A 19,987-nucleotide genomic window follows, 5' to 3' on the forward strand; every position below is an offset into this window, starting at 1 on the left:
TAAACTACTTTAGGTATCTGTTGAATTTTGGATAATGTTCAATGGAGGTATTGGTGTTTCGGAGATACCATAGAAATATGGGGCAGGGCCATTAATTGTACTTATTCCATGCTGCCCATGGCCTCTTGATAGTCATTGTCTGCTTTAAGGAGATGTTAGCGGTGCCTGCCTGGTTTTTAAAAAAAGCTTGAGAACAGCAGCTCAGCTGTTCTTTTTTAGATTTTCTTTGTGTTCACATATTGTGTATCCTAACGAAAATAGAAGGTACAGATGGAGCCACCTCTCTGCTTATCTTAGTCAGACAGTGACCTCGAGTTTTTCATGAGAAAGAACTGATACAGTGACCATGAAGAAATCGACATCGGAGTTGCTGCTCTCCCAAGCAGAAACCTGAATGGTGTCCAGAGTGGTGAAACAAAAATAAATGATTGAAAACTCAAATTCATCTTGCTTTACCCAACAGGTATTCAAATTGTATCCTTAGCACTGGAAGTTTTCTGCATGTGGTGGCACACCTTGTCATGTTTCTTCTTCTGTGATATCTGCACCACAATTATGCATATATTAAGGCTAACCATCTGTCTGAAAAATCTGGGATTTTTTTTTTACCAGAACAGCTGTACATGGTCTTCACTTTAGTAAACACCACTTTTCTTGTCATCTAGATGAATAGGCCGCTTGCAATACCTACAAGGTTTTAAACAGCCCAAGGTGCACACACCATCACAGACGGTACGAGTGCTGCATATGCTTTTGTCTGAGCTTCAAATTTAGAATCATTCCAGCAATATATACTTTACAAAAAAGGCAATTTTAAGCAGTTGTGTGTCGTTCCCGCCTATCAGTTCAGAAATTGACTGTCACATTGCTCCGCGTCGTTGATGGGTGAAGGCTGTTGAACCATCGTTTGTGTGAGTTTAGCTACACAATAATTTTTAAAGATTGTCAAGAAATCCTGTCTCCAACATATATTTTAATTTGTCATTTTCATATATCATGCAGGTGCAAGAAGTAGGATTAATTTCTTAATCCAATAAATCTCCCGAAGAGCTTCAATTTTTACTGAGGATTAAAAAGTATTTTTCTTTCATTGGAATGTCACATACTTAAACAATTTTGATAAGTTTTTCAGTCTCTAACTCACTAATGCTGTAAATTAGAATATTGAATCCGCAGGTTGGAAAAAAACTCAGATGAAAATGTTCTCCAGGTACACTGGTAAATCGTATGATATTCTCGTAATAAACAGAAAGCTAAACAGTCAGAAAGCTAGAATGTAAAGGGCTTCCATACGAGGATATTGAAATAAATAATTTTAGGCCTGTGTATCTTGAGAATGTATTTGAGTAGAAAACATAGTCATTGTGTTTTACAGAACAAACATTTGAAGTGACTTTAAAGTGATAACGTGGTATACAATATCTTCCTTGGCTGATAAATTTTCAATTAATACCTGTTAAAACAAGATAGCAGATAAAATCTCTAAAAATATTGGAAGACTCCCAACTATTTTTGTCAAAGTGAAAATACATGTAATGTGATTATAAAAAATGCTAAGTATACAGACTGAGGCAATGCAATGTTTCATGGGAAGCAATGGTTCTATGGGGCTGAGAGAAGGCAAATGATGTCTGTGAGAAGGGCAGTTGAATTGTGGACTTATAGAGATTGATAAATATTCCTGAAGCTTTGATTTTCACTTAGTATTGTTTCAGTTCTAATACTCACTTTCTAACGCTGAACTCCTCCACCCTTAACTCCTCCATGAGTCAATTCTGTTGCAACAACTACACAATTGATTTTCAATTCAAAGTAGGGTTTACCTTGTAGAATTCAGAATAGAACAGCAAACGGGGGAATCTAGATGCAATTTGTTCTGTATCTCTTTACATATGAGTAAATTGGTCCGTTTAGCTTTAAGATTCATTCAAAATGAGTCCTATTTCAGCTGATGAAATGTTTCCACCATCAAATAAAAATTATTTTCAGTAATTGTTTAACATCGTTATTGGCCAGAAATTAGCCCCTCAGCTTCTGTAAGTTGCCACCCAGTAATACCATCTTCATAACTGAATAAAATGACATCTCGAACGAAGGTTTATTAAAAAATATATAACTGAGTTTTACACAGCAAGTGATGCCCACTATTGCAATTGAGCTCTACTGGATTCTAAAATTTAATTTTTCAAAAAAATTAATTCTTATGTTAATCCAATTGCTTCAACTGCTTACATTTTTTATGATTGTTCTAATTTTTCAGCAAAATGAAACATGTAATTGTTTTGAGAAGACAATTCAGACAAGTGAAAACTAAATATAACAAAGACATATGAGGAGGAAAAATCCACGTACTTTTAAATGAGTTTCAGAAGGTTCTTCCAGTAACATCATTTGAATTATTTTGATTGTAATTGTAATCACACAAAGTTTAGAAAAAAATCTTCTGTGGCAATGACACAACCCTGAGCTCGAAATCAATACATTCTGAATTCTGGTTATCAAGTAAATATTGTATCTGATTTGCTAAGAATAGAGCAAGTGAGTCACGTCACCATAGCAATGGATGAGCCAAGCACACCGTTACCTAGATACGCAAATGCTTCCATCTAGTATTGTGCCCTTTTCTTATTTGCACATGGATAGTGATGCAAAGCATAAACTCATTTCATCGTGGAGGACAACGTGGATAACTGGTGTAGATAAGTAGATAACACATTGCAGTTGATAGCTGGTCGACTGCATGTGTGACCCAGATCAGAAGTTAAATGAATCAATAGCAGCTCGATTGACACAGAGAAAGTGAGCTTTATATTTAGAAAAACAAAAGCATGCCTCAAAAACAATGACATATATTGGCATCATCTTGTCTTTATACCTTGAAAGAGACCTCAAAGGTGTAAAATGTTCAGTCGGCCCATTTGCAACTAACAATACATTAAATTCTGCTGTATTGTATTGTTAATTCTCAAGTGTTATCCTGGCTCTGTGAGCAGTAATCTCACTCCTAAATCAAAAGGATGTGCATCCCACTTTGGAACTTTGACCTCACAGTCTACAAATGCCTACAAATACATTTTACAGTAAAATCCTGGTAAGTGTCGAGACATTTTGATGATACAATAAGACTGTAATGAAATCCGAGAATTGCTATTCAGTGGTCGTTTGTAAATGTAATGTTTTGCATTGCTGCTTTGCCAAATGGTACAACTGAGCTGACCACCAAATGGATTTACAATTCTGAAGAATCACGGATCTGTTGCACACTAATCACTAAAAGAGCAAATTTTTTCGTAACTTGGTTATTTTGAGGTTTCAATATTTTGCACTCCATGGCACAATACATTTCAGGACTATGTTCCTATGCATGTCCAATGTACAGTGGAAGCCACTTTAGCCGGACTCCGATTCTTTTATATTATTACCCGTTTTAAAAATGGCAGTTAATTCATACAACAATACGGTTAATCCGGGGGGAAAAAAGCTCACTGGTCGCTACTGAATATACTCACTTGCTCCTTCTGTGTCTCGAGCGGCTATATTCAGGCGCGAGCGGTTCCAGGATGCAGATGGGAGGAATCAAATTGTGAATGATTGACAGCGGACTCCAACCATTCACAAACGGCTGGATTTGGGCTGTCAATCAATGAGTAGGTGGAGGAATGGGGAAGAAGCAAGGGAGGGAATAGGAGAAGTCAAATCATGATTGATTGACGTCTGGAGCCACTTGTGAATGGATAGAGCCCATCCATTCACAAGCGGTTCCAAGGCTGACCTGTAATTGGTACCTTTGAATCCAATGGGAACGGCAAAAGGAGGGAGGCGTTGCCATCGACGCTCCACTGCGGGGTGGGAAGAGTTAATGGAACCTCGGACCCTGCTTAAACCGGACAAAACAACAGGCCCCCTGTGTCCAGCTTAACCAGCTTCCACTGTATATTCAAATACATTTCAAGAGGCCAATGCTTCATGTAAATGTTATCATTTTTAACTCTTTGATAAAACTTTAGTGTAATAATAATCCTTGCATTTGATATAACGCTTTTCACGTCTTCTCGACATCTCAAAGCGCTTCACAGAATAGACTGGAATAATTTACACATTGGTTGAAAAAGCTTTTCTCAGAAAAGTGTAATATTGCTGGTGCCTCACCCAGCTGAAAAAGTACCTGACAGCACAAACATTTTTGGGGAGGAAATTCCTTATAGGTCACATTGGCTCACCTCAAAGGGTACTTTGGTTGTTCCAATCTTCCTTCATTGATACCAAAGTGTCATTGAAGGTTAAGCTTGGTGGTGTTTAAGAAAAGTGGCCAAACAGTGACCTGTACAACAAGGGATCTTTGATGACAGACCAGCCAGCTAGGTTGTAGGCAGACTTGGAGGGGTAGACCATTCACTGGGTCATGGATTCTTCCCACCTTTCTGGTTTTGCGTGCAGCAAAAAGGCTTTCCCATGAACCAAGCTGAAAGGTGATTTGTGGTAAAAAGAGGATCTGGCTACAGGGAGGGAGACCTCTGGTCTACACTAAAGAAGGACACTCAGTCTGTGATTTGGCTTCACCAAATCTTTGCCAAAGCTCCTAAAATAAGGGCCTGGATAAAGCAATTGAGCTTTGTGTGTGGCATTTGATTTGCATCACTAGAATGTAAAGGTGACTTACATTGCCAATTACCTGTATAGGTCCTTCTATCATGTTGAAAACAACAATTCCCCTAGGACAGATGAAATGTACCCCAGGCTACTTAGGGAGTCAAAACAGTTGTTCTTTGCAGCACTGACATACATTATGAGGGAGTCACTAATCACTGGGAGGATTCCAACAACAACTTGCATTAATGTACTGCCTTGACATCAACAGACTGGAGAAGGTCATATCATTCTGAGAAAGATCACAATATTAGATAACTGGAGAATGTCGGGCAGGCTAGTGAAGAGAGCTATATTTTCCATTAAAATGTATTTAGAAATGGACATTTTAAACATTTTAAATTGAGATCGGATCTTTGTTTTGCATTGAATTCAAAGGGGGCAAATTTTTCATTCAAAGGTTTGTAGAAATCTGGAACTCTCCTCCCCAAAAGGCTGCAGATGCTGGATCCATCCATACCTTCAAGAGTGAGGTTGATAATTTTTTGGTAGGTCAGGATATCAAGGAATATGAGGAAAAAGCAGGAAATTGGAACTAATAGGATTAGATGAGGTACAGATCAGCCATGATCTAATTGAATGGCAGAACAGGCTCGAAGGGTTGAATGGCTTACTCCTGTTCCTATGTTTCTATGTTCCCATGAATTATTTTTAACCTGACCTCTATGCAAAAAAGGTGTCAGCCTGGCTCAGTTAGTAGCACTCTTGTCTCTGAGGCAGAAGATCCACATCAGGACATTGAACTCAGAGTCAGCTTTTCGGTATTAGCTTGGCTCAGTTGGTAGCACTCTTGTCTCTGACTCAGAAGGTTTTGGTTCAAAGTTATGTTGAGACTTTGAATCTATATAGTCTAAGATGACATTCCAGTGCAGTGCTGGAAGTGTGCTGCATTATTGGAAGCACTCTGAGATATTAACAACAACAACAAGATTCCATTTATAAAGCGCCTTTCACGTCAGGAGGACGTCCCAAGGCGCTGCACAGTTGGGTCATGACCCGAGCAGGGGGGAAATGGTCAGGGTGAGGGGAGGGAAGGGAGGGAGCGAGGAGGGGGGAAATGGTCAGGGTGAGGGAGGGAAGGGAGGGAGCAAGGAGGGGGGAAATGGTCAGGGTGAGGGGAGGGAAGGGAGGGAGCGAGGAGGGGGAAGAGAGTCGAGAGGGGAGCTGAAGGCTCGGTCAAAGAGAAAGGTTTTGAGACCGGCCTTGAAGGAGGAAAGGGAGGAAGCAAGGCGAAGGCACTGGGGGATGGATTTCCAGAGCCTGGGGGCTGAGAGGCTGAAGGCCCGACCACCGATGGTAGGGCGGTTGGGGCGGGGGACGTGGAGCAGACCGGAGCCAGAGGAACGGAGGGTACGGGCAGGTAGGTAGGGGATAGTAGGTTGGAGAGGTAGGAGGGAGCAAGGCCGTGAATGGCCTTGTAGGTGAGGATGAGGATCTTGAAATCAATCCTCTGGGGATGGGGAGCCAGTGGAGGCGAGCGAGGGTGGGAGTGATGTGGTCGCGAAGCCTGGTGCGGGACAGTACACGAGCTGCAGAGTTCTGAATGACCTGCAGCTTGTGGAGGGAGGTGGCGGGAAGGCCGGCGAGGAGAGAGTTTCCGTAGTCCAGCCTTGAGGTGACAAAGGCGTGAACCAGGGTTTCAGCAGCGTGAGGGGTGAGGTAATGCCGTAGTCTGGCGATGTTCCGGATTAAACCAAGGTCTCTTGGACATTAAAGATCCCATGGACTATTCAAAAAGAGAAGGGAGTTTCTCCTGGTGTCCTGGTCAACAATCCCCCAAAGGATTTTGCTGTATGCAAATTAGTTGCTGCATTTGCCCACAAAATACACAAAGTCACTTTGCAATATACCGTGTGAAACGCTTTGGGATGTCTCGATGATGTGATAAGGTGTTATATCAAATGCAAGAATTTTGACTATTATCATGGGTTAGACTGACACTTGGGAAGCACTACTTTGTTTAAGATGCTTACCGGAGATCCCATCTACTCGTTCAAGTAGACGTTCAATATCCTATGGCACTATTTGAAAAGAGAAGGAAGTTTCTCCTGATGTCATGACCAACAATCCCCCAGATAAAACTGATCATTCACTTCAAGGTTGTTTGTAAATAAATCGGCTGCTGTATTCAATTACAAAGTACATAGTTGCTTGAGTTTACAGTGCATCTAAAGCTCATTGAGACATTCGTATTTATATAAAAAACATTTTTTAATAGTGTTAACCTTAGAAGACAAAATATGATTGTATTTTGCACTTCTGTGTTTAGACTATTCAGAAATGCAATATCTTATGACAGCAATGCTAAAAAGACAAGGACTCAGAGTGCCATCTTGTGATAGCTTAAGTCACATGCATCTCTCTGATCGTCATTTGTTATACAATTGAAATGCTCAAGATGGAGCTCTGCCAACAGATCTTTGCGAGGTGGCATTTTGGAAGCTCCACAGTATTTTACTTCTCAAGTTGGGTGTTCTGATTATTATGATTATAGCAATTTTTCAGTGTGTGGTCAAATATAATGTCAGGTGTCTAAAATATGAAAAACTGATCTCTTGAAAATATTGCCCATTAAAATTTGCAGAGAATGCGGTAGTATCCAATCTCCTATTATTATCATAATAACTTGTAGCATGCTTTAGTTTACATCTTTATAAACAATGCAATTTAATATTGGTATGTTTTTCACAAACAAAGAATCACTTTCTGTTCAAAGGCGAGAAGCACTTATTTTGTTTGAAAAATTAAGTCCTGCAGCATCAAGCAATAAGATGTTAAATTTGGCCAAAACTACTTTACAGTGTCAGATAATTTTGTGGATCAGTTTCTGCTTATTTGAACCAGTATACTAAGGTTATTTTACTGCACCAGATAATGTTAGCCGGTTGTGAAGGTGCAGCACCAAACAGTGAGGTGTATTTGTGGTAAATAGAGGAAGTTGTTGCAGGAAGTAATGGAGGCTTCTACCTGCACTGACCTATTGCTTAGCACCCCAGGGTAAAGATAGCTTCACAGTGGGTACACCTGCCAAAACCCCTCACATGAAGACCTGGAATAAGCAGTTGATACCGAGTTAGCCTGAGAAGCGGCACTGGGCTTGCACCTCAAGAACATTAAGGTGGATAGCATGTCACAACAACAACAACAACAACAAGATTCCATTTATAGAGCGCCTTTCACGTCAGGAGGACGTCCCAAGGCGCTGCACAGTTGGGTCATGACCCGAGCAGGGGGGAAATGGTCAGGGTGAGGGGAGGGAGGGAGAGAGGAGGGGGGAAATGGTCAGGGTGAGGGGAGGGAAGGGAGGGAGCGAGGAGGAGGAAGAGAGTCGAGAGGGGAGCTGAAGGCTCGGTCAAAGAGAAAGGTTTTGAGACCGGCCTTGAAGGAGGAAAGGGAGGAAGCAAGGCGAAGGCACTGGGGGATGGAGTTCCAGAGCCTCGGGGCTGAGAGGCTGAAGGCCCGACCACCGATAGTAGGGCGGTTGGGGCGGGGGACGTGGAGCAGACCGGAGCCAGAGGAACGGAGGGTACGGGCAGGTAGGTAGGGGGATAGTAGGTTGGAGAGGTAGGAGGGAGCAAGGCCGTGAATGGCCTTGTAGGTGAGGATGAGGATCTTGAAATCAATCCTCTGGGGGATGGGGAGCCAGTGGAGGCGAGCGAGGGTAGGAGTGATGTGGTCCCGAAGCCTGGTGCGGGACAGTACACGAGCTGCAGAGTTCTGAATGACCTGCAGCTTGTGGAGGGAGGTGGCGGGAAGGCCGGCGAGGAGAGAGTTCCCATAGTCCAGCCTTGAGGTGACAAAGGCGTGAACCAGGGTTTCAGCAGCGTGAGGGGTGAGGTAGTGCCGTAATCTGGCGATATTCCGGAGGTGATGGAAGGCGGTGCCAGTTGTGGTGCGGATGTGAGGGAGAAAGGACAGCTCAGGGTCGAACAAAACGCCGAGGTTCCTGACTGGCTTTGAGAGGTGGAGAGTGCAGCCTTGGATGCTGATGGTGTCAGCGCCTGAGGTGCGGAGGCGCTGACGTGAGCCAATCAGGAGGGCCTCGGTTTTTCGCACGTTGAGCTGAAGAAAGTTGTCTCTCGTCCAGGACTCGATGTCGGACAGGCAGGCTGTCAGGACATCGGTGGTCGTGGAGTTGAGAGTAGAGGAGGAAAGGTAGAGTTGGGTGTCATCCGCATACATGTGGAAGTTAACCCCATGTTTGCGGATGATGTCACCGAGGGGGAGCATATAGAGGGTGAAGAGGAGGGGACCGAGGACAGAGCCCTGAGGGACACCACATGAGACAGTACGGGGGGTGGAGGAGAAGCCATTCGTTGAGACGAAGTGAAGACGGTGGGAAAGGTAAGAGCTAAACCATTCAAGGACAGTGCCTTGAAGGTTGAGGTGGGAGGACAAGCGGTGGAGTAGGATAGCGTGGTCGACCGTATCGAATGCTGCCGATAGGTCGAGGAGGACGAGGAGACAGAGGGAGCCCTGGTCACAGATAGTCAGGATATCATTGGTGACCTTGACCAGGGCAGTTTCTGTGCTATGAGCAGCACGGAAACCTGACTGAAGGGGTTCAAAAAGAGAATGGGTGGAGAGGAAAGAGCGCAGTTGGGAGGCGACAACTCTTTCCAAGACCTTGGAGAGAAAGGGGAGGTTGGAGATGGGCCGGTAGCTTGATAGCTGCGACGCATCAAGGGAGGGTTTTTTCAGGGTGGGCGTGATGATGGCAGTTTTTAATGGAATGGGGACAGAGCCAGAGGAGAGGGACAGGTTTATGATGTCAGTGATGTGTGGGGCAAGAAAATGGAGCTGGGAGATAAGGAGTGGAGTGGGGATGGGGTCAAGGGAGCAGGTGGTTGGTTTTAGGGATAGGATGAGTTCAGTGACAGAGGGTGGGGAAACGGGTACGAAGGTGTGTAGGGGAGGATGGGTAGGAGTCGGAGTGTGGGAGGGAAGGGGTGGGTGGTGGGTGGAAGTTGGAGGGGAAGTGACCGCGGAGCGGATTCCCTTGATCTTGGATTCAAGGAAATCCAGCATCTCCTCGCAGTGAAGGTTGGAGGAGATGACCTGCGCGGGGTGGCGGGGGGGACGGAGGAGTCGGGATGTGGTGGAAAACAGTAGCCTGGGGTTGTTCTTCGCCTCCAGGATTATCCTGGAGTAGAAGGACGACTTGGCCGAGGCTAGAGTGGAGCGGTAAATTTTGAGGAGGTCCAGCCAGATTTGTCGGTGGACCGTTAAGCCGGATTTGACAAAGGTGCGCTCAGCAGCCCGCACCTGGCATTTCAGTGAGCGGAGGTGGGTGGTGTACCAGGGGGAGGAGCGGGAGTAGGAGACAGTGCGGGAAGTGATGGGGGCAAGAGTATCGAGTGTGGAGGAGAGGATATTACACAAGCTGTCCTGTAAAAGTCTTCTCCCATGCTGAAGGCAGAAGTCCATCAGTGGTGACAGCTGCTGGAAGACATTACAGGGAGTCTGAGTTTGTGAACACACATTCATATATCCGATACTTGGAATCCACTTTGATTGGTTTGCAATCAAAGTGGATTCCACTGTTTGGAGGACTGCAGCTACTGTTCAAGCTTTGCACCTCCAACTGGTGGAACCATCGCTCAACCATCGCTCAAAGGAAAGGGACGTGCATCCATGCTGTGGGCAGAAAGATGGTGGCAATGCTCTCACAAATTTCAGGCTGAGTTGTGTTGCCCACCAGGAAGCTCACAGGGAGATCCTGATACCTACCATTCACCTAGTGAGAGCTCAAAATGAGCTTGTTGGATGTCAAATAATCAACTTGTGACTATCCTCTTTGGAGGTGGGGCGGGCATAAATGGGGTATTCTTGGAGCTAAACTGGCTCCAAGGTGACATGTTTGATGACGGAATGTCGGAATTGAGCCAACACTGGCAGTTTTGGTTGTCCAGTTCCTGAGCTTGGCGGGCCTGAAGTACTCCAGGGCACTGCAGATGACAGCCCAGCCAGTCTGGCTCATTGGCAAATGTTGGAAGGCCGGTCCAGTCACTGGGGGCTGACTGACTCTTCCCATTCAGTTCCCTTTAACCCTACAAGCCAAGGTCCAAACGGGTAGGGTTGTTCTAGCTGGCAAGCAGTGGGAATGTTTGCCAGACAGTGCTCTCAATGGCAAGCTACAGGGTTTTAGCTTGTTAGGCTCCAGCAGTACCCCCAACGCATACTTTGAGATTGTAAAGCCCCGTCTCTTGCCAACCTACTCCGAATACTTTCTGGAATTAGATAAGCAGGATGCATCCCTTCAAGGAGAGAGTGTACATTCCATTCCAATAAACATCTCTGTAATTTCTGTAGGTGGAATGCATGGAACTCTTAGTTTGGTTTGGATATTCTTAAGTATGGTTTCCTCAGGCATCAGACACCCAGCTGACTAAGAAAGGAACTATGTGGTACAGTGGGTTTTGGGAACTTGGTTTAAATGCAACCCAGATAAGCAGGATGAAAATTTCCTGTGTGCATTGGTTGAGTGATGTATAATGAGGTGGTCAAGCCTCATTGCAATTGAGCACTTTCTCATGGCACAAGATATGCTTTACTTGAGCACTGAATTGGGAGATGACGTAATAAAGCGCTATGTCAAATGCAAGGATAATTGTTATTATTAAAACAAATTTATATTGAGCTTTTCACTTTGGACAGACAACCCAAGGTGCTTAACAATCCTGGCTCAGCACCCTAGCTGGAAATGGGAGTCAAGGGGGATATAGAGAGGAAAGGTGACTAAAAGCGCATTCAAAGAGGTGAGGCTTGAATCTCGAACGAGGTGAGGGAGGGAGCAGTTTGGAGGTATTCTGGAATTGGAGTATCGGAAAGTGGGGACAGATAGGCTAAAATTCTGTCTTCTGCTGAAGCGGTGGGTAGGGTGGGGCACATGAAGTACCCTATGAGTGAACGGAGCAGCCGAGTTGGTCGGGTTTCAGGATGTCGCGGAGGTTTGGTGCAGCAAGACCATGGAGAGATTTGAAATGAGAACAAAAATCTTGAATTTGATCTGCTGGGTGTTGGGGAGACAAGGAGCAAATGGAGCCAGACAAGGATGGGAGTGATAGGATCACGGAGCCACGTGTAGGATAGGACACAAGCTGCAGAGGTCTGGATTGTCTTAAACTTGAAGATTGACAAGCATTGCAGAAAATTCTTACATTTAGTCTTAATTTGGAATTCGGTTTTCTAAAGTTCTTAAAAAGATTCAGTTTTCAAATTCAGATGAAATTTTGGATTTTCTTGTATAATTTTGTACAGTCTTAAATTTTAAGACAAAATGGTCATACAGGCTAAGATTCAGTGGAATTTCAGGACAAGGATATCTTGGTGTGAGCTATGGAAAATATTGCATGAATGAAGATGGTGGATGCTCTTTTGAGATTGGAATAATTGGCTAAGTGTTGAATTTGTCAGGCCTGAGATTAATCTCAACGCAAAATACTGCAGATGCCGGAAATCTAAAACGTTGATTTTGTTGCAATCCCCCCCACTTTGTTTTGCATCATTACCACCTCTTTAACCCATCATTCCCTGTCCTCCACCCCATTTTCTTCGTCTTCCTTGCCCTGCCTCCCCCCTCTCTGTTAGTCCTTAAAATCCTCTCCCTCCCAACATACCCCAGTTCTGATGAAGGTGGACCTGAAAGTTGACTCATTTTCCTTTCTCCGTAGATGCTGCCTGACCTGCTGATGTTCCCAGCAACTTCTGTTTTTGTCTGAGATTAATCTCGATCAGCACAAGATTCAGCAAAATATAAGGAGCTTAAAGAAGCAGGTAGAATACATAAGTATAAAAAAATTACCAACAGCCTTTACATTCTAGAAACCTCTTCAAATTCCAGCCTACATCATGCATATTCAAACCTGCCCATCTATCAACAGTAAAACTGTCTGACCATGCACTTTGTACAATAAACTCATTGATCAGAATCTGGCAATCAAATCTGCTGCCCTCATATAACTAGTTTCCAGCTATGGGAACATACTTTAATCATTGTAAGTAATTCATAATAGGAATGTATTTAAAAATTCAACCTGCTATCATGTGATTTGCAATTCCACCATCCCCAACTATAACAGCATCTGACTCCTGTTTTTTTCTTGGAACAAGTGCCTCAAACTAATTAATGGACACACTGTATTAATTAGCATTCCAGCCTCACTTCCAATGTTGAGACTTCTGTTTCAAGTACATAGTTATATTTGTCATCTCAACCAATACTTCCTGCCCCTCTCCGTTTGCCATGTTTTAACTGGATTCTTCATTACATTCTGCACAGATGGCTGCCTAGACCACTGGTGAGCCTTCGAGAAACATGCAAACATATTTTTCTAGTAGTTGATCCACATGACCCCATGCTGTCTTTTAAACAAAGTGCAGTTTCACTTGTTTGGTAAACACAAGCTGTCCACCTCTAGTTCTTCATTGCATGAATTCCCAACCTGCAGCTCCATTAATCATTGTTATTTTCTGGCCCAATTCACAGTGTGAACAGATAGATAGCACTAATAACACACACACAAACCAAACACAGAATCTATGTATTTCTTGCACCAGGGTAGCAGCAGTCTTCATGGACTCAAATTTAATAATCTCATCTTGATGGCATTCAGGCATGAAGGAGTTTAGATATTTTACAGGTCATGCTTTGGAATAAACTGAAATGTAGCCCTGAGCCAAATTTCATGTTGAGTTTTAGAAGAAACTAGAAACTAGAAGAAACTGATTTGAGCCAGGTTTGAGCTCAGCGCAATTTATCATTACACAGTCCATGCCTTCTTCACCTCCAGACTCCCCAACTCACCCCTACACAAGTGGCAGACCATCCAGAATTCTGTATTCCATGCTATCTCCCGCACCAGACTCCACAAGCCCAATACTTGTTTCTCTTTTAGTTTCACTAGCTCTGCATCCCCTACCAAATCAAATTCACGATTCCTGTCTTCACATTCAAATACTTCCATGGCCTTGCCTCAGCCTATCTCTGCAACCTTCTTTGACCTAGCTGTCCAGCCACTCCCTCCAGACACTTGCCTAGTTCGTACCTTCCACTCCACCATTGAGTGAGCCTTCAACCATTCTACCCCCATTCTCATTTCATCTCTCCCTCCAGTTCAGGGTCTCAGTCAGTTGTATGATGTACTTTGACATGTCCTTCCAATGTGAAAGGTTCTATATAATAATGATAAAGCTTTCATTTGGTATAGCATCTTTCATGTCAGGAGGATATCTCAAAACATTTCACAGGGTATGTGTGTGTTTTTAGTGGCCGAATGCTGGAGCCAATTTTGAGCACAGCAATGTCCCACAAACAGCTGTGAAATGAATGACCTTTATTTTAATTTCAGGCCAGGACAATATACACATTTGTTATTCAGTAAACTTGAATCAGTTGGACCATACATTTAATATGACTTATGCAAAGTATGAGTTATGTCAAACTTGCATAAGTCATATAATGTATGATTTATGTAAAGTTATGTATAAGTCAGATTTTATATGACTAACACATAACAATTAGAATACACAAGTACTGTACAGGCTGGTGAATTAAGGCAAAGTTTCTGTGCCATGTTTAACCCATGCATATTAAAGCTATGGTAGCCCCATCCTTTCCATATACAGTACTGCACAGTACTGTGCCTCATGTTCAGAAAACATGTATTGGCACACTGGCAATGAATAGCACAACTAAGCTGTTCTGACGAAGGGTCGTGGACCCGAAACGTTGACTCACTTTCCTTTCTCCATAGAAGCTGCTTGATCTGCTGAGTGTTCCCAGCGACTTCTGTATTCGTAAGCAGGTTTCAAAACTGAACTATTTTGTTACAATATAAACTCTTACAAAGATTGTTTCACATGAGCAGGATGCTCCAACCTTTTGGATGCTGAAGGACGGATGCCCTGTTTGAGAACCATAAAACACTGCCATCACTTCCCTTCTCTCTCTCTAGCTCTCACTTGCTCTCTCTCTCTCTCGCTCTCTCTCCCTCTTTGTGCTCTCTCCAGATCGCTGTTTCTCTCTCTCCCCCTCCTGCTCCCTCTCTCTCAATCACTCTTCCTTCTCTCGCAATCATTCTCTCTCAACCCTCTCTTCTTCCCTTCTCAATCAGTTGCGTGGCTCATTAGTGAAGAGGGGGAAGAGGACAGGCCAAAGCGAGAGAGTGGCTAGAGAATGGCATTGCTTGGGAAAGAGAGAGAGGGTCCTCCCAACCCTCGGAGCCTTCTGCTGCCCTGAGAGGATGGTTCACCAGGGAGAGAGGGAGTGGGCGGCCAAAGTTTTTCTCTTTCCGCTCTTGCTCTCATAGGCATAGTGCATAGGCACAGTGGTTTAGAAATATTCAGGAAATTCTTGGTGTGATGGCTTTCATCTATAACAAGAACAATAAAATTAAATCTATATCAGAAGGACGTCGCAAGGCACTGGACAGTTAAGGGTTTGCTGCCAAGCTGGGGGGTGGAATCAAGAAGGGTGGGAGGGTGGCCGAAAGTATGATCTAAACAGGAAAGCCTTAAGATGGACCTTGAAGGAGGTAAGGGAGGGGGAGAGGTGGAGGAAGGATGAAGTTCCAGAGGGTGGAGGCAGAAAAGCTGAAGGTCCAACCACCAATGGTGGGACGGGCAGGGCGGGGAACATAAAGCAGGTCAGTGCTCACCGAGTGGAGGGAGCAGACAGGTTTGTACGGTGTGAATAGGTCTCAGTAGTTACTGAGTAAGGCCGTGGAGAGCTTTAAAAGTGAGGACTAGGATTTTAGATATTCACCAAAGTACATGTTAATTGGTCATTTGCCAGATTGCTTTTTGTGGTATGTTGCTGGCAAACACCATACTTTACTACTTACTATGTTTGTCAATAAAATAATATTCATGACCACTTCAAAATAATTAATTGAGTAAAGTGCTTTGACATGTTTTGACCAGATAAGGAACAATGTTAAATGTACATTTTTATTTATGATATCCCTCAAAACAAACAGTTCTAATCCATGAGCATGGCATGGACTTGCCCGTATTAACTTGATTAGCCGCTCCTACAGAGAGAGGCCCTTCAGCAAGTCTTTGACTAACATTTAAAGTTCACATTAGAAAATGGGATATTTCACATCGCTGTGAGTTAAAGAAACATGAAATGTCTGTTATATGAATGGATATGTCAGGGTTTTAGATATTGTGAATGACACAATATTCAATTATTGCAATATATATATATAGCTCCTTATGCCTCTCCATGCCAATTTTGTAATGACATGTAATGTAATGATTTTTCCAATACTCTCCTTGCAAGTCTCCCCAGCTCAACCATTCATAAAATCCAATTAATTCAAAACTCCACCACCCGTGTCCTCACTCTTACTAAACTCCGCAACCCCATCACCTCAGTCCTTGCCAGGCTCCATTGGCTTTCTAGCGCAGAATGGGTCGATTTCAAGATCCTCACAATCACATACAAGTTACTCGATGCCATGGCACCTCCTTACCTCTCTGACCTGCTTAAGTGTACACATTTATGAATCAAAATATTTTGATACATTGTTCTCAAATAGCCCATATTTTATTTATTTTGAATTAATTGATGAAGATTTTGAAGAAAGTAAAACAAGACAGAGAGTTGGAGTAAGTCAAGAGCAAGAAAAAATGCTTAGTACTCTTTCGAACATTACATTGGAGTCTTCCCATATTAAAGTAAAAGACAAATGGAGTACGTTAAAATGAGAGAATGATCTATTGCTGGCTCAGATCAGAGAGTTAGACTAAAAATTGTAGGAAGCGTAGGGGTATGGGTTCCCCTCGTTTAAGTTTGAATTTACCGATCGGGTCTGAACTCTTTTGTCAGGGGCAGCGTCTGCTATTCCTATGCCTGCTGCTCTTATGTTTCCTTTAAACCTAGTCCCTGGGTTACAATATGTAGCGTCTAGAGCTGGGACATTTGACCCTGAAAAACAATCACTTTTCCCACACTTGAGATGCATGCTTGTCAATTGTATGGGAATTACGGGATAATTTCGAGATTTTGATTACAGGGAAAATAATCATTGGTCCTAAGAATTTGATGAGTATGATAGTGATCCATTGGAATAATTTAGCTGATTCCTTGGCTCGAAAAGAATTCAAGGGGGGGACTGGTTAGATACATGTGAATCAAATAAAGCCCTTTAAACATAAAAACATAAGAAATAAGAGCAGGAGTAGGCCATTCAGCCCCTCGAGTCTGCCTCGCCATTTAATAAGATCATGGCTGATCTTCTAACCTAATTGCATTTACCTGCCCTATCCACATATCCCTTAATCCCTTTAGTTTTTAAAAATCTATCGATGTCAGGCTTGAATATGTTTCCATAAATTCACTACCCTCTGAGTGAAGAAATGTTTTCATTTTTTTAAAGGGAATGATCCTGGCCGTTTAAAATGAACAATAACATAATTGTGGATCAGATCACGTGTTCAGACAGTAATTTGCTTTAACCCCACGAAAAACAATTTCAGTATTAATAAAGTGATATTATTATAGTGAATGTGAGAATATTTTTAAATATCCTCAAATTCAAGGGGGGGTATGTGGTGATCCCATTGTGATCCCATTTCATAGCTAAAATTGTGAATATATGTTAACCCTTGTAGTCAAAATAATTATTTTAATTAATGGTTAAAAAAGCTTATGTTGGCTAGAAAAATGCCAAGATGACTTGTTTATTGTAGCTGAAGGTTGTTGAAGATGTTTTCCATAACAAATTCATGTTTGTGTTAAAGATGTTTTCTATAACAATTCAAGTTTTATAATAATTCATGTTCTTCTATAACAATAACATTTCTACAGGTATAGTAACAATTCTCCAGATTATAATTTATTATTATTTTTATGTGAGATAATTGTTTCATGGACATGAGAATGGAAAGATTTTACATTTCCATCCTGACTGTGGAGAAAACGATTGTAAAAGATGTATGATTGAACTATAATTCGTTCAACCTCAGACATAGCATATCAGGTGCTGTCATGAGCCATATTTTATGTGACGATATAAAGTGATGAAGCAAATGCGTTGTCTTCCGGGTTAAAATATGTCAGACTTAGACTGTTCCATCGTTTCATCAACTTTTTTTGATTTCAGCAATTTCAGGAAGAAGGAAAGTTAAAATAACTAACATTACGGTTCAAAGCATTTGGAAAGCAACAGGAGAAGAATAACGAAGTATAACAACTGCAAAGTAAAGTATATAGCTCAGCTGTCCATCAAGAATTCAAATTTGATTTCGTACTCAACGAACCCAAGCAAGAAATTTCTGGTCTGAAGCAAGAGTCTGAGCAAGACTTTTGCCTACTGTTTGTGAATTTACCAACTGACTCTACCAAAGAAGCAAAGATTGGAATGATTTATGTACTGACTAACTACTGGTTCTGTTACTTTGATACGGACATTTGTCTATGCTATTGACCTGTCTGTTGTATTTGCGATAATTGAACTAGCAAACATTTCTTATTAAGTAAAAAAAATTACAAGCATGAGTTGCTGAGTGTCTATGGTTCCTCTGTTCTCGGATCCTTAATTAAACGAGGCTAGAAAGAATAAGCTGGTCTTATTGTGTTCATTGCCCAGAATCCAGCAAGCTGCAAAGTGTTTTGTCACATTTCACTCTGTGACCTTGTTACACGGATGAATGCACACGTGTACCTGAATCAGGGCATTGCAGCAACAAATCCTTTTTGCCTCATGAATAATTATTCCAAATACAAGTACTCTACCTGATAAATTAATTGTTATAACAATAATAATCCTTCATTTGATACAATGTCTTATCACGTCGCCGAGATGTCTCAAAGAGCTTCACAGGATATAGTGTAAAGTGGATTGACTGTCTGTGTATTGTCTGAGCAAAACATCCCTGTTTGTGGAACATATTTGAATTCCATAGTTACATATTAACTACAAAAGGAGCAAATGAAAAACATAATATATTTAAAATAGAGCTTTTAACAGAAGTGTGAAAAAGCCTAACCCTTTGACCTCTGTTGTTAGACTTTTGAATAAATTTTTACTGCCAAGGACTTCACCTAGCAACAGCTGGGAATATAATACTTCAAGCCATTTCCTCATGAGGTTTCAAAGTGTAGACTTCATCACCCACGCACAACTGAGAAAGATTGCGTTGCTACAATTTTTTGCAATAAAACACAAGGCCTGTTCATAAGAATTCTTAATGATAATATTTATTCTTGCATTTGATATAGCTCCTTATCACATTGTTGAGATGTTTCAAAGAGCTTTGCAGGATATAGTGTAAATTGGTGTTACTGCTCTTATTGTGTGGGCAAACACGGCAGCCAATCTTTGCACACCAATGTCCCACAAACAGAACTCTCACTCGTTCAGCTATTCCTCACCGGCACTTACACCACTACCTCCCCTGTGGGCTGCCGAAACCCTCGTCCATGCCTTCAGTACATCTTGAGTAACCAATTTTATTTGAAAGATTGTTGGCCAGGACACTGGGAGAAACTTCCTTCTCTTTTCAAATAGCACCATGGGATCTTTAACGTCCACCTAGACAGAACCTTGGTTTAACGTCCCAAAGGACGGCACCTCCGACAATAAGTGGAGCATAGAGTGTCAGCATAGACTGTAATAGATGCAAAATGCTGCACAACTGGGTAATGGCACCCGTAAATCTCCATGAGCAAGCTTCTGATGTCAATGATGTCATGGTGGGCTTCTTCATGGATACAAATAGGCTGATAATTGGCAAATTAAGTTTAATCCAGAAAATGCAAAGCACCAAAATATGCGTTAATGTTAGGAAATACCACAGATAAGATAAACGTCTCCAAGGGAGAAGTTGAAAGAAATCTAGGTGTGTTAGTTGACTTATCGTTCAATATATCAAAACAGTGTGAGGCAAAAATAAATTAGGCAAACAGTTTGCCGGACTAAATTGCTAAATGAGTTGAGTCCAGATTCCCAAACATTATTCCCTTGATTCCAGGTCCTAAGCTGTTCGGACCAATTGCCTATCAGGAATCAAATCCCAGATGAGCTTTAACGTTCTTCATTTGAATGTCAACAAGGCTCACCTGCTTGGGTCCCATCAGCATTTTCTCATTTCTGGTGCTGACCGCATCAACTTGAACAGAAACTCACTCCACCTCACGGAGCGGGTGAAAAACTTCACGAGCTCTACATCTGAACTCTCACTCGTTCAGCTTTCCCTCACCGGCACATCCACCATTACCTCCCCTTTGTGCTGCCAAAACCCTCGTCCATGTCTTCAGTACATCTTGGCTCAATTGTTCCAACACCCTGCACGTCTGATTCCCCAACTCCTGCCTATATAACTGCAGGCC

General features: G+C 42.5%; 1 long non-coding RNA gene across 1 annotated transcript in view; it reads left to right on the forward strand.

The window, feature by feature from the left end:
• The window catches only part of LOC121849236, a 44,927-nt gene extending 26,924 nt beyond the window's left edge, over positions 1-18,003 (forward strand). Inside the window, exon 4 of the long non-coding RNA XR_006085168.1 lies at positions 17,760-18,003. This is a non-coding gene — a long non-coding RNA (uncharacterized LOC121849236). The remainder of the gene's footprint in view (positions 1-17,759) is intronic.
• The last annotated feature ends 1,984 nt before the right edge of the window (positions 18,004-19,987 follow it).

This window comes from Callorhinchus milii, unplaced genomic scaffold (assembly GCF_018977255.1).
Source record: "Callorhinchus milii isolate IMCB2004 unplaced genomic scaffold, IMCB_Cmil_1.0 Scaffold5, whole genome shotgun sequence".
Taxonomy (NCBI): Eukaryota; Metazoa; Chordata; class Chondrichthyes; order Chimaeriformes; family Callorhinchidae; genus Callorhinchus; species Callorhinchus milii.